Source organism: Diadema setosum, chromosome 13, assembly GCF_964275005.1.
Source record: "Diadema setosum chromosome 13, eeDiaSeto1, whole genome shotgun sequence".
NCBI lineage: Eukaryota > Metazoa > Echinodermata > Echinoidea > Diadematoida > Diadematidae > Diadema > Diadema setosum.
In genome coordinates, this window is record NC_092697.1 from 12420368 (window position 1) to 12436864 (window position 16497).

The window sequence follows — 16497 nt, forward strand, 5'->3', positions numbered from 1 at the left end:
TTAGCTCTAACCCGATTTGTTACTTTTTTTTTCAATTCACTGTTAACTTTTCGAACAAGAACATCAATATCACTGTGAGAATAAAATACATAAGTATCATCAGCGAAATGAATAAAAGAAAGAGTTTCAGATACCTGACAAAAATAATCGATATAAATAATGAATAAGAATGGCCCTAACAGATTTCCCTGAGGAACCCCACATTTGACTTCCCTAGTCAATGACTTATATCATTTTTGTGACAATTGTGACAAACTGTCTTCTTTTGAATAGATAACTCTTGAAGCACTCCAAGGCCTTCCCACGTATTCCATAATGTGATAACTTGTGAAGTAAGATATCGTGATTAATTGTATCGAAGGCCTTGGAGAAATCCAAGAAAATACTAATCAAATGGGAATGGTCATTAATTGCATGAGCCACTTTTTCAACGAAACTTATCAGGAGAGCATGAATGGTACTGTGCCTCTCAAGAAAACCAAACTGAGAATTTGTAAAAATTCTATGTTGCTTCAAAAAAATTAATCATTCTCTTATGAATTAGTTTTTCCAGGACCTTAGACAAAGAAGATAATAATGAAAGTGGACGATAATTATTAATTTCAAGTTTATCGCCCTTTTTTAATATTGGGATAACTTTTGCCAATTTTATATTTACAAACACTGACAAAGTTATATACGAATGATGTTTCATATAAGCTTGAAGGCAGTTTATATACACAATATGTGTAATAAAGGACAATACCAGTGTATGATCAGATGAACAAATTATACATAGGTGATAACGATGCAGAGACTGCAGCGAAATAATGTTTGATATCATTATAGATGTTTTCAGTTGAAGTTGATTGTTCATGCAAAGAAAAGTGAATAAAAAGGAAAGACCAGAGGAATAGTGAGAGAGAGAGAGAGAGAGAGAGAGAGGGAGAGAGGGAATTGAGGGAAGAGAGGTAGAGAAATAATAAAGATGAGAATTAGTATACAGCATAACAGTCCATTGAGAAAAAACGACAAATAGATACATAGGCAACACAATTCACCTTTTTAGGCATTAATTTTTCTCTTTGTTCATGCAGTGTATTTTCCTTCCTCTTCCTCAGTACAATTTCTCTCTTCCCCTCCCTCTCTCCCTCTCTCTCCCTCTCTCCTTCCCTCTCTCTGCCTCCCTCTTTCTTCCCAAATTGTGTTTTTCATGTCAATAGTATATACACAGGTAGATGATCGTGTGTGTGTGTGTGTGTGTGTGTGTATGTATGTGTGCGTGCGAGCATGTCGTATATTAGTTTTATTCAAGTGTTAACAAAATTGAGTGTTACGGCTAAAGATTTCCGCAGGATCAGGGATTATATGAGTTGGTTGTTGTAAAATTGGACCCACATTCCAGTTTTACTCTCTTCTTCGTTTTCTTCTTCTTCTTCTTTTAAGCTAACGACTTAACTAGTCACCATCATTCCTGAAAGATCTTCTGCAAATCACGTGACGACCATCTTAGCCCAAAACGAATTAGTTTATCATAACTGAACGACTAGAAAACAAACAAACAAACAGACAGACAAGCATACACTGTACAAACACTTACAAAACACTTTGTGTGCATTCATTTATTATTGAGAATTTGCGTCTTTACCTCTATCACCCTTTAGAACGTCCAATATGTTTTTACGTCACCCCAAGGCAATTAAAATTCAACAACTTTCATCTCCTGGTGAAAAAAAAATGTAGAATGGTAGTGAGCTACGTCGCGGATAACGTAAACACAGCTTGTGTGTGTATGTGTGTGCGAGTTATAAGAATAAAAGGTGATTAATCATTGCACATGCACCCACCGTCAATAATCAATCAATATAATGCATCTCATATTTTTTCTATTACCCTTGTGTTCAAGAGTCCTCACAAACCTAACATACCTAACGTGCAAGGAAACCCATTTGCAATTAACAAATGCAGGTTCTTTCTAATCACAGTGAGCATCTCATTGACTAGGCAGCTACCCCTCCTTAATCAAAGTCACGCAAAGGGGATTTTGTATGCTATATCACATTCGTAAAATTATGTGAGAAATGAATATCATGACGAGATAATCCCCATTGTTACGCTGCTCCAGATTACCACAGCCATCTATTTATCATTATGCCCCGCAGCTTTGCCAAAGTACAGCCAAGGACGCATATACCATGTCTAGAAATTAATGTGAGTTTTGTTAGAATTTATTTCTACTTCGGGCTTATTGATAACGGTCTCTTCCACCTGTACACCTAAAGATCTTTAATGACATTTATGTATCATTTCACATGATTGTATATTTGTAATGCGAAATTTTGTTTACATTTTCATGACTTGTGAATAGCATGTTCGATATTGTCATACTTATTTTCTGTTATGTACTAATGAAATAAAACTTACTGAAACTGAAACTGAAAGCAGGAAAATACGGAGATTTGGATTTGAGACGCGGACGTTTAAGACGACAATTGCATTGGCCGTTCTGCTCTCTCCCACCGTCGTGTTGCAAGTTACTTTTAGATTGCGCTACGACTGGAATCCCAATAGGATTATCAGTACTCTGTGTCGTGAATTAAGCGAAGACGCCCCCCCCCCCCCCAAAAAAAAAAAAAAAAAAATGACCGAGAACACGTCGTTAAAAAAAAAAAACTCAGACAGCGTGAGATGAACTCTGGTATGGGAGTTTGCGCATGCGCAGAACAGTTTGCTTTTATCATTCTTTCTCTCTTCACGCCCGCGTCTAAATCGAAAGCTCCCTAATAGACACCACTAGTAGGACCATTGTATACCTCTGTACAGTTTTGTCAACATAAATAAAGACACAAGTATATGGGTACGACATAATGTCATTATACTGTATCCAGACCCATCGTATTATGACTGAACTTTGGAAGCATTATTACAACGAAACTGAATAGGAACAAAGCGTATGATGTATACATAATATTGGGGGAAAATCAAGAAAATCAAATAATCAAGTAGCACTGATCTTACTCTCCCCACCCTCCTCGGGGTACATTGGATATGAAAATATTTAGTTAGTATATCATAAAATGTGACCGTGCACCACAAAACAAACAAAAAGTCGCCAGACATGGATGTTTAGGTAAGAGCATATTGTGAAAGAACAGACTTCAAGCTTTAAAATGATGTATAACTCAAATCAAATGGACTCTCCTAACCTATCTAAATATTGGAAAGAAAGCACACACTCCAGAAATGTGTGAACTGAGAAAAGAGGCTCTGAAGCACAGGGTCTATTCAAGCGTTTAATCTTCACCAAGACGAGCTACCTGTGCAATGAATGATACAGAAAAACAGGTTGAAAACCACCGGTTTAACCACAATGAAGGGATTATCAGATTATCTAGCTGAAATTGGGCATGTCCACATTCTGTCCATAATAAATGCCAACTTTCAAAGCAGTAGTAGTGTCCTTTATACAGTTATTAGAGTTGAAAGTGAAGAGTATGTACAGGGTTTTTTTAAAGAAATGAAAGGGGGGCTCTGAAGACACACCTAATCACACTATTCTTTAAAAAAAGTGTTCAAGATTAACTACTAAAAACAAAATTTCCTGTTCATTTTATGATGCCAAACTTAAGCATAATGTAGAAGAAGACTTGCTCTGTCAGAAAATATATAAAGTCAAGAATGACCAAATTGATCCTATTCACCTATTTTTAGTCCTCACACAAAATCATTTTTGGTTCGTTTTGTGGTGCATGGTCACAAATATAAGTTTAAAAGATGGATAACAGTCAGACTCAATTTCTACTGTCTATTATTGCCCAGTGTGTTCAATGTCCAACACTTTATATCAAAATATTGGCAAAATAAAAGAAGAAAAATAGAGAGACCATAGAATATGCATACAATGCAATCACACTGCATAATACTTTCAAAAATACTCAACTTGCAAACCAACTTTAATGATTAAAATCGATAATTTTCCTCCAAACACAGGCTCATAGAATCCCAAAAAACACGCAAGCGGTGTGAAAAAGTAGTTTGATCACGTACCTTCGATCCGTCAAGGCGTAAGTCTGCATTGAGCAATCCATTTTGTTTTTGGCGTCTGTCGGTGTCTGTGCGAAGAAGGGATATCATATCTAATGCAAAGAGAAGGCCTTATAGTGGGACAGACGCCATGAAAAATTAATTGCCTCTCCGTGAGGTTCGCGCTGAAACAACTAGGACGGTGGGTGTGGAAAAAAGAGGTATAATACATCCACATTTCCTCTTTCGGATTCTGCAGCTACCATTCTTATACATCAACATTTACCGAAATGAGGTAGGCGCCGACGGTACTTTAGGGGAAAAGCACTCAGTTTTCGTCTCTGCAGAAATTAATTTGTGCTTCTCTAGAATATATCAGACATCAAAGACATGGTAAGCAAGAGATAAGTTAGATTTGGTATGAATTTGATCCCAAACTTTAGTACCTAGAAATACAATGTGAAAATGTCCCCACTGACCTTTAAACATAAACACGCTATCGAAATTGTTATTTTGCATGTCCACTTAAAATACAAGAAGTTTGTTGGATTATAAAGCAGTTGTGATGTGACACTTTCTTCGAAATTTTAGGCTTTAATCGCTTGCGTAAGAGAAACATTTTCTGATTATCGCCTAAATTTGATCTTGACCGCATGTCACGGTTAATCAGATAAAGTCGAACCTGCTATAGCGGCCACATGTACCTGTACAGAACGAATATTCATTGTGTTGTGACTCGGTAATTAAACAGGTACCAACCAAGACAAACGCCGAACTTTGGTAGCGAAACCACGTTTAGTATTTATCATTATAATTAAATCCAATTTACTTCAAACATCGTTTTATGTTTCCCCCCAACAGACACTAGGTCATGGTCATGGCACATTGTACCTGAAGTGTGGGCCCACTGTATATAATACAAGCTCTTTAACACATAAAATGTGCCCTGCATGATAAATATGATATAAGAAGATTCGATTTGATTTACCAGTCTTCTCTGTGACTGCATGAAGGAAAACGAAGACATTTCTTTTTTGTTTTGTTTTTCACATTTTGGTCCAAAATTCTCAATGAGCTTGAATTGAATTAAATTTAATCAATTTTTCATATTTCACAATATGCAATATACATGAGTAATCGAAAATAAATACAATGGGCACATAGAATCAAATAGAAATTTAAAATGGTGAAGATGAATGAGATGGTGACGATGGTGATAAAGTCTTATATATCACAAAACGTTCGTATTACTATTTTTAAGCAACAACTATTGTATTAATATTGTGGAAGTTAATTATACCACTGTTGTTATTGAAACGCAGTAATATCGTTGATATTTGACAGTTTGTGTGCGATATGGTATGAAATTTTTTTGTGTTTCGGTAATTATAAACTTTAATTCTTTTTTGTATCCCATGCACGTGTTTTAACCTGCCAATTCGTTTTGAATAAAACGGTGGACTTGGCTTTTGTGTGTGTGTGTGTGTGGGTGTGTCTATGTCATTCTAGCACTGCCTTGAACTCGAATAAAGTCATGATTAAACAACATTGACATCATCAAAATGTAACCAAATCTGTCTTCCTTAGGACATGATACATAATGGTATAAGTTTGAAATTGATAGTCAAAGAACTTTTTTGAGTTAACCTCTTCACAACATTTGGGGGAAATAAATAAATAAAGAAATCGTACAGATACAGACGGTGATCCGAGAAGATATTCGGATTCACTAATTCAGAGCATGATTGATTACAAATAGGTACAGTAATGGACCGAACCTATGTAACTTGTGTAAATAGCTTCAAATATTCAAGTTGTCTTTTCTTTTATAATAGAAACCTTTCTCTACAGGTTTCACGATGTATCAAGATTAACAAAAAGAAAAAGCAACAACAAGAAACGTTTATTTTCGCCGATATCAATATGGGCGCTAATTTATACTACCATTTTAATAAAGTATTCACATTTCCGTCTCCACATGAATACGGACATAGACTGTTCTCCAAGGAAAGTATACAAGCTTTGTAGCCGCCAGCCTTTGTCTCATATACTTTGGTAAGTATAGGACTCTCCTTTCTGCCTGTTATTGTTTGTCAAATTCTTGTGTGATTCCTCGAGTTCTTGTATCTTCAGAATTGCGAGTTTCATTCATGAGTCCTTAAGGGTATTCATTTATGGATTAAAAAAAAAAACCGATCCATTTTATCAATTCGAAGTAGTCAAACTTAAAGATGCTGAAAAAACCCCCAAATGATTACACTATACATGATAATTTGGATAACTTCAAGAACACTGCTTATTATATGTATCGAGTACAGTTTGATAAAAGTTTTGATTTTTTCTGTATATCTTAATGAAGATCTTACTTTAAAACTTTGAACGTGGATTTTGCCGGTTTGTGTATTGAAAGTCTCCATGAACTATGTTCATAAAATGTCTTTACCTCAAGTTTCAAATTTATTTTCCACATCGCATAAAAAAAGATTGAAAATGAAACTAATGTGATTTCATGCAAAAGCAAACAAAATGTACAAACAGAAAAACAATCATCAACAAAATAGTGCACATAAAAATCAAAGTTTGTGATTCAGGATAAATAAGAATAGAGTTAAAAATGATATCATAAATATCACTTATCGAACAAAGCATTACAGAATAATTAACAACAAGCACAGAGAACAATAACAAGGACTAAGTGCACTTTCAGGGGACAAAATAAAACACTTACTAAATGAAACAGCTTACAAAACGGAACATTATGTAGCACATAGCCATCTAGGACGACACATTTATACAATAGTTTGAAATAAGCTGTAACACACATTTTCTTCTGAATGATGCAAGTGATGGACTTTATTTTAAATCAATGTTTAACCTGTTCCACAATTCTGGACCCCAAAATCTTATGCTTCTTCTTCATATTTTATATTTATCGATGAACTGGAAATATATATTTCACGAATTTAGAGTTTCAAATAGATTTATAGATCTATTAAAAGCAAAGTAACGGCTACAAATTTGAGGCAAATCAGAGTACTCGTACATAAGACTGGCTACTTGAAACAAAAAACAAAAACAAAACAGCAACAACAACAACAACAACAACCTAATTTTCTTTGAGCATAATTAACTTCTTATGATAATGATGATCATAATAATGATAATAATAATAATGATAATTCATTGATAGATTTATAAAGCGCAAAACCTATAGACATATGTTCTTCAGCGCTGCAAAAGCTTCTGATGTGCTTGATGATAATGAACAGTTAAATGAAAAGATGTGTTTAAGTCGTGATTTAAAAACTGCTACAACACCGACAAATTCAAAGGGAATCTCTCCCCTTAGTTAAATTTGAGAGGTGTGAGAGCATGTCCTAAGAACTCTAAGAAAAAAAATTGCATCCCATCACACACACACACACACACACACACAAGTCCAAAACTGTGAAATATTAAGTTAATCAGCAGGCACTCCAAAAGTAGCCAAATCTGAAAAAAAAAAAAAAATAGCCGCGCGTAGACCATCGGTGTGTGCACGTTTCCTTCGTTCGCCTCCGTCTGCACACAGCTATATCGGTATCGCCTCATCGAGCCATATATGCATCCGCATGAGTGGAGGCTGCCACGGCTGCCTGGTCATTGGCCCGGCGCAGCGCGGTAGCACCAACCTAGCTGCGTACCTGGCGTGGACATTTGCGTGTGTTAGCGTGTTTTGAGAGTATCGTATATATATATAGTACACTGATCGTACAGAAAATTATCGAACTACGCAATCGAATGCAGTCGATAAGGGCAAGCGCATGTAATTTTTGACATTTTAGAGATTGCTCTATGTCTCTTTATATATTGCTATATCTCTGTATGTGAGTAACGTTGCACTCTTATATTTCATATGGATATTACCAGTGCAATAACCTACAATGTCAGAAAACTATTTTTTTTTGTGTGTGTGTGTGTACACATACACTTTAACATCGTTAACCTCTGTGATTCTATTTGTATATAACATTATATTCAATGACTTACTATAGTATCTATTGTAACATTTTTTTTTTTTTTGTCTGAATACCATATACACTTTTTTATAATTATTCATTGTAAGTTTATCAACTATGGAAACCTAATCACACACCTTCATCAGTTCAGTACTTATCAATGCTGTCGTATCATGTACTTAGCATCATTGAATGAGCCACTTCGAATTGTAATGATATTCCTGTAAGAATCATGTTTCCAGATTTACCTAGTCATATAAACATTCTGCATATTTTTTTTTTTTTTTTTTTTTTTGTTAATCACTACACTTATGAGCCAGATCCATGAGTTAGCTCTAATTGCCATTTGGGCTATTTAGTAGTTTCATTTTTTTCTTTTCTTTTTTAATGCCGTCATTATCATTATTATCATTTTATCAATAACGTTTTGCAGTGTAAAAATTATTACAGACGTTGCCACCTCCTATCAAACCCTCCCCTCAAGTGCATCATCAAATGAAGACTTACTTGCTAATCTCTGTCGGACCTATCTGGGTACGTCATTGACCCACTCACGCTGAAGCCGCCTCGCCGCCATATTACCGTGCACACTCCATTGGGACTTGCATGCATTCTAAGAGACTTTCACCAAGATCACGTGATGTCATGCGCTCCGTGCCTGCGCCCAAGTGTACAGGAGATAATGTGTGGTAAGATGGCGGCACGGTAGCTTCGAAGCGATTGGCCAATGAGATATGCAGAGACTTCCGATCCCGTAGCTAGATCTGTGGACTTACTTAATGTCTATGAACAGCGCCTCCGATCGCCTGTGATCTCGTCTCGCGCTGTCGTCTTGGCTACGAGCTGAATTACACCTTGGCCATGCTGAGGCCATGTAATCGGGAGCTTGATGCGAATGGGAGCTTGGTTCAGACCATTCCCAAACTGGTTTTGTTGCCACCAGCTAGACGTAGCATCTGCCCTCAACAAGCTCAACGACAAAGTAGGATCGGAATCCCGCATGGATGGAGAATTTGCCGCATCCCGGGTTAGTATCAAAGAGAGGAAGGGGGCGGTCAGAAAAAAAAACCCCAAAACAAAACATACATGCAGGACATTGAAGTTTAACTTAAAATCAGGTAACAAACAAAGATTATCGATTTCAGATGAAATTATTCTATTTGTGTAAACTTTACCAATAACTCTCACCATCCCCTCTGTATCTCTCCCTCTTTCTCTCTCCATTTTATCTATCTATCTATCTATCTGTCTATCTATCTATCTATCTATCTATCTATCTATCTTAATGTAGGCCTATGCAAAAGATGTCTTGATCACAGAATTTCCCGGAGGAAGGTAATCGAATCTGATATTGGATGGGGACATGAATGGTAACCTACCATCCAAGCGTGCGAACAACCTGCCTAAGACACGACACAATTTAACACAGACACTCTCTTTCTTTCATTCTTTCATATAAACACATACTCTCCCTCTCACAAGTACACACACAATCACACACACGCACACAGGGCATTTATTTCCTGCATGGCTTCTCAGAAGGTGAAAATTATCAAAGATGAATATTGTTTGTACATGTTTGAAAGTAGTCAGAGATACATCATTTTGTCTATAGATCACATGGAACATTGAAAAAAAGTATTATCTCAAACGCAATGTTTCATCCTAATCAATACCAACAAAACATTAGAGGCAACTTTCAGGCATGATGCATTGATGGTAAAACGGAGTAAACCCCTTTCCACTCAGATTGCCATAGCAACCCTTGCAGTATCGGCTGGTGTGAGGAAACCATGACAACGTACAGATGTCATCCCAGTGAAGGTATCTGGCTTCTGTGGTTTATGATGCACCATTATGTCTAAATTATTTACTGTAACCGTGCTTAGGCGCTTATGTAGACCTTGTTCGAACGTATAAGATATGGTGCTACCCCCCGAAAATATAAAAGTGAAAAGAATAAAAAGTTCGAAAATGACGTTGCATAAGATAGCACAAACAGATTCTGCACCCTTCAAGAATAATCCAGAATAGAGATGACCTCATATAATGGACCATCTAGTCACTAGACTTTTTATAGGATACGATAATGAAATGAAATATGACGCCCAGTTCACAGGTATGTAAAATTTATGGATGAATCACTTTGCCGGATGAAAATAACAACATGTATTGCAACAGACTTCTAACACAGACATTATTTTGCATTATTGACAATTTATCAGAATACAAATGCATCATGTTTGTTATAGAAGGATGTACAACTCCTTCCCTCTCCTAGGAATCAGTGTTTTTGTGACACCATTCAACACTGGTCGATCTTGCACGAGACCAAGCTTTTGAAATGTTAGATGAAACAACAACAACAACAACAACAACAAAAGAACCAAACTAAACTCCAAAAATTTCATCATAAGCTGCTAAATCAGTAGTTACGATAGGGAACTGCTGATTAACATATTATTACCTTTCTTTTATTTTTATTTTTTTTACAGAAAATAACCTTACTTTACCCGGCATCTCGTCTGCGACACATCAGAAAAACAGTGTGACGGTTGTACATGTACATTATCATGATGATTACAATAACAAAAGATAATAGATATATAAGGCACTGATTTTATCGAAGTAATAACCTGCATAATGCAGTCACCTTGCAGATACAACGTATCATTAAACACCATGATTCTTGAAATTGATTACGTATACACCACTATCTTTATTCATCATAATTATAGCGTCTTTAATTCGCGCAGACTATTTCGGTATTAAGAAGACAAGTGGTAAGGCACATTAAACATAATCTGTTCCAATTCAGTCGTTCTCCTGGAGGGCACAATAGATTGGATCGCAAAATTCGCCAATGGTACGATTCTGCGTCTCGTGGTGGATCTCGCCGGACACGTGATTTCTCGGATTCCGATCGATGCGGGCACGATCGGCAGGGACCTTACGTACAACCGCGCAGAAGACATGGTCTACTGGTCCACCAAGGAACATGTTTATTGGGCGCACGTCAACGGATCGATGGCGGAAATTGTTAAAGGTAGGCCCTGTGTTCATCCTCAGATGAGGTAGCAAAGAAATTGAAAAGTACTGAATATTATTGGCAATAAAGAATACAAATATCATTAGGTAATTTTGTAATAATGTAAGGACCAGGGATCACATCTTGTATATATTTCTTACGGGTTAATCTGGAGATTATAAGGAAGTTAACATGTGGCGCGAAAAGACGCATAGACATTGCACTTCAAACCTGATTGGGGGTTTCTTTGGGGTCATCCCACGAGACCGACACCCATGAGTCATTAGGTCCACGAGACCGACATAAAAAATAGGTCAGTGAGTCATACAGCCCATGAGTTCGACACTACGCACAAAAGACTCGCGAGACCGACACCAAGAAAAAAAAAAAAAAAGGGACCAAAAGCCCACGAGACCGGACACTACACAATAAAGGCTCACGGGACCGACAGTACGCAGGAGAGGCTCATGAGACCGACACTAGGCAAAGAAAGAAAGCCCACGAGACCGACACTAGGCAAAGAAGGTTCACGAGACCGATACTAAGCAAAGAAAGCCCACGATACCGACACTAGGCAAAGAGGTCTCACGAGACCGACAGGATAAATAGCGCCATCTACATGTCAATTACAAATATGTACCTATACAGGGTGTTCCATGAAGGGGACAATTACATACTGGCGGGTGCAATTTCGTCACGCTATCGAGCGAGAGATTGTAATTAATCGAAGAACACCATCTACATATCAACGGCATCAAGTATGTCTTTCTACACGTGTGGCTGTGAGAAGGCATTTCTGTCACGCTGCAGAGAACAGTGTTACCGATTTTTCTTTTTTTAAATAGAATTGTCCTCTTCATGGGACCCCCCCCCCCCCATGAAAAAATAAAAGAGGACTAGAACGATGTATGGTTTGATTTAAGATGCCATCGTGCTTTCCCTATTTCTAGCTAGACGGTGGACAGGATGTAAATTTTTTTCGCCCTTTTCTTTCTCGCTTCAATGATTAAGTAGGCCTTTATCACTATCCTATCCGCCTGCTTATTTACGCCTGCTTAGAGTTTAATTTGTAATTTTCTCTGCAACTATAATGTATGACATTCAACGGATGAAAACTTTTTATATCGCAACGATTCACATCAATATGTGGCTTATGTTGCAAGATTACTCTCCTCATAACTGTAATTTCTTTCATGAAATAGAATAGCTGTTTTCATGGATGCATCTTCTTTTTCCGAATCCTTAACCCTACATTAATAGACAATTACATTATTTTCTGTAAATTCATACTAAATCAACACCTTTGCAGATGACTACTTCCCCTTCATATCATATAAAGCAGGTTCGCACTGCAACATTGCCCGTTTTGTGAAATATTTTCTCGTAAATTTCATTTCGTACCTGGGTATTTTTCTAGTTGGTTGATCTGAAAATCCACATCATTTTCTTATATATATATATATATATATATATATATATATATATATATATATTCTAAGTAGGTGTATACCGGTATGTGTTTTGAGGAAAGGTCAACGAGGATTTGGGGGCATTTTCGAAATCAATGTTGAAACATCTCATGCACTTTTACTAAATTTTGTTTGTTTTTTCACAAACACACAAACGCAAACGCAATGAAAGATCTTGAACCGTTCAGGGAGTGAGGGAGGGCAATTGACGGGGTAATACCCTAGCAACTCTCCATTTCTATCTTTCATATCTTCCTTATGCCATTATCTGGACGGTTACAGCTCGTTATTCCGAAGGTTCGTTATTCCGAAGGCTCTTTATTCCTAAGATTCGTTATTCCGAAGGTTCATTGTTCCGAATTTCATTTTCGGATTAACCAATCTTCGGAGTAACGAACCTTCAGAATAACGCCACAAATTTTCGGATTAACGAACCCTTTTTCATTTTCGGATTAACCAGCCTCTAGGTATAGGGAATTTGCGTGTTTCGGATTAACGACCCTTCGGAATAACGAACCTTCGGAATAGCGAACCTTCGGAATAACGAACAACACCCATCTGGACACCCTATACAATAATTAGTCTCGTGAGCCTTTTAAGCGTATAGTGTCGGTCTCGTGGGCTAAGTTGGTATAGTGTCGGTCTTGTGAGCCTTAATTTTGTGTGTAGTGCCGAACTCATGGGCCGTATAACTAATTTGCTTATTTTACTTGATGTCGAACTCGTGGGATTTATTTACTCAGTGTCGAACTCGTGGGCTGTATGACTCGTGGGCTGTATGACTCGTGGGTGTCGGTCTCGCGACGTGCACTCGTTTCTTTGACATTACGATTGTGTTAAGCTTTTGAACGCACCTCGAATGCCACTTGATCACAAGAATAGAATGTTGTTAGAATGCACTTCGAATGTTGCACGAGGCTGCCCGAATGTGGCCCGAATGCTGGTTGGTAGGTACCTCGAATGCTGTACGAATTTACCTCGAAAACAGTCAGAACACTTTCCGAAATCGATACCGAATGCTGATAATGTCAAAGAGTCCTCACAGGATTAAATTCGAATAATAGTCAATTATAGAATGTATAGACCTATAGAAAATCGACAGTAATGTCTTAAAGTTTAAACAAAAATACGTTCTTTTTTTCTGGTCAATTCTTAACAATACAAAAAATAATCAAAAATACTGCCTCAAAATTGGTATTTTGAAGAAAAGAATGCCTAAATGCACTTCAATTAATATCAAAATACCACTCAAATAAAAGAGGTTAACCAGTTTTGGCATTAACACTCTGATACTAAATTTGTCCCTGTAGCTAATATATTTTTCAAATCTTTGCAGATTTATGATTATTAGGAAAAGTAACATTTTTCGCGGAATTGTCCATCTGAAAAAAAAATAATCAGAAAAGAGGAGAAAGGTAAATTTGTGAAGTATTAAAAACCCTTTTGGTTTTGGTTTTGCAAAGACTTATCATTGTACTAGTATACACTGCACTGACAAAGGCCCGAGGCGGGTTAAAAATTTTGTGAATAAAAACCTTGTTGGATCTACAGATGGCGTGTTTGAGACTCATTTTTCTTATGATTTAATATTCGAGGTCCAACACGTGGAAAATTCCAAGATGGATTATGTATATATAAAAATATATATATATATATATATATATATATATATATATATGAATTTGTGTGCGTGGCGTGTGTGTGTGTGTGTGTTCATACGTTACAACATAATGTCCTGGGTATGACCTTAAAATGCGCATAGTATCTTTGTATTTGATATAGACTACGTCCTGGTACCGGGTGGGCAGATTGCACTGGACGAATACTCTCGGACCGTCTACACGTCCTCCACAGGAAAGCTCGTCATAGCGTCAGAAAGACTCGGTAATCCTGAGACGAAAGTGTCTTTTGACGTCCCTGGCATTCCCAGAGCACTGGAGGTTGACCAACAAAACAGGTCAGCGTCGTACATATTTTGTTCTTCTTTTAAACCAAAATCTCCATAATTGAGATCCATTAATTCTATATAACGTAAGCCATTTGCCTTCAGTAATCGTATCTTTCGTGCATTTTGGAAAAACCTCTCCTTGTCATTATTAAGCATGTAGTATTATGCTTTCAGTGGCGTTTCCCTGTCCAAAACTTCAAAATCAGGTTGGACCATTTAGCATATATAAACACTCATAGGCTTCTAATAATATCACTTGTGGAGGTTTGGTTTCTGATCATATCTTCTCCCTTGAAAGAGCTATAGAGGAAGGGGGAAAAAGCAAAAGGTGTATGCTCCACCCCAAGTACTTTTTGTAAATTTTTTTCTTGTTAATTTATGTGTGCAGCTCTTTGTTTGTTTTTATCTTATGCCTGGTTGTATTCAATTCGTCGCGATTACGAGGATTAAGGCGGGTGTCTCCCAAACGAATTTCGATCAATCATGCCCCCCCCGTCTTCAGCGTCTTCATCAGCGTCTTCAGCAGAACATAAATGATTGCTATAAATGTTACTGAAATTACAAAAAAAAAAACACCACCACACACAACAAAACAAAACACGCTTTGTACTTGGCCTGGAGGAATGTGAAAAATCAATTGGTGGCAGGATGATAAGAACGAAAACAAAGACAAGTCAAGAAGACATTATTTAATGAAGCAAAACCCTTGATATACTCAATCATGAGTAAATTAAAAAAACTTCTCTCCTGTGTAAATCGTGACCGAACTTAGCCTGGCTCAATAGGACAACTAATAAAACAAACAATATATCACATTGGACTGCACTTTTTATGCTTTTTAATTTGATACTTTTGTGGTAACTTGTGGCGAGCAACAGTCAATTCTTTTATTGGTAAAAAGAAGTACATTTCGTACTTGAAACCAGATCGACCTAACTACTTGGTAATAGCCTTTGTCAAAAGCCTTCTGGCAATGTATGGCTACAGTAATTACAAGAGGGGCAAGCATGGGGTCTTAGCATGAGACTAAGTGGAAGCCACCAACAAGAAAGAAGACCATTCCTGTAATACTGAACAGAGCCGGTGGATTTCTGTTGGAATTTTTTTATTTGTTTCTGCCTCTGAATTGTTTATGAAATCGGAAGTATTATTAACGACAGAGCAATCACCAATATTGTTTAGTTTGGGCAGACATCTTTATGGGATATCTTCTTGTTTATGAGGTTTTCGTCAAGATCAACGACTGCTGGAGATAGCGGTCTCCTAAATATATACTTTTCTGTTCGGGGAGGGGCAATGAATGGGCGTAAATGTTGATCTATAGCAGTCCCCTTTTTACTGTACAGGAAATTATCTGTTATTCACGAATGTATCAATCTATATTGTAAGAGTTGTATTTAGGATCATAGTCCCTAATATCGACTTGAATCTTTATTTTTTTGTGTGCCGATGCTAAGCATGCATGACATGCTATTTTTTGTTTGTATGAAGAAAAACAAAAATAAGTCAGATCAATTTAAGGAATCCAACTTCTTTGATTTCAAAGAACAAGGCAACATTCATACTTATAAGAATTGAGTGAATGCAGCAATATTAGTAAAACACATCAGTGAAAGTTTGAGGAAAATTGGACAATCCATTCAAAAGTTATGAATTTTAAAGTTTCTGCAGAGTCATTGTTGGATGAGAAGACAACTTATACAGTGTATGATGTCAGGGCCAGCGGAACCGGGGGGCCGGGGGATCTACAAAGGAATACATAAGGTGTCAACACTTAGCCCCCCCCCCCCCCCCCCTCCCCAACTTTTTTGTTTACCCCGGAAGTGCGTAAGTGGCACTAGAAAGAAATAGATAGGAACCTTGCAGTGTTTAAGCGCGATATTGCTTTTTTTTTCCTTGTCAGCTGAAGAAACCGGAAGTGGCCCCTACAGAAGTTGCGCTGTTGGATTGTTTTTTTCTGTTTGTTTGTTTGCTTGCTTGCTTGCTTGCTTGCTTCCTTGGAAGTGGCACCAGAAGTCTAAAATGGACCCCCACTCTTGAAAACGTGGCGCC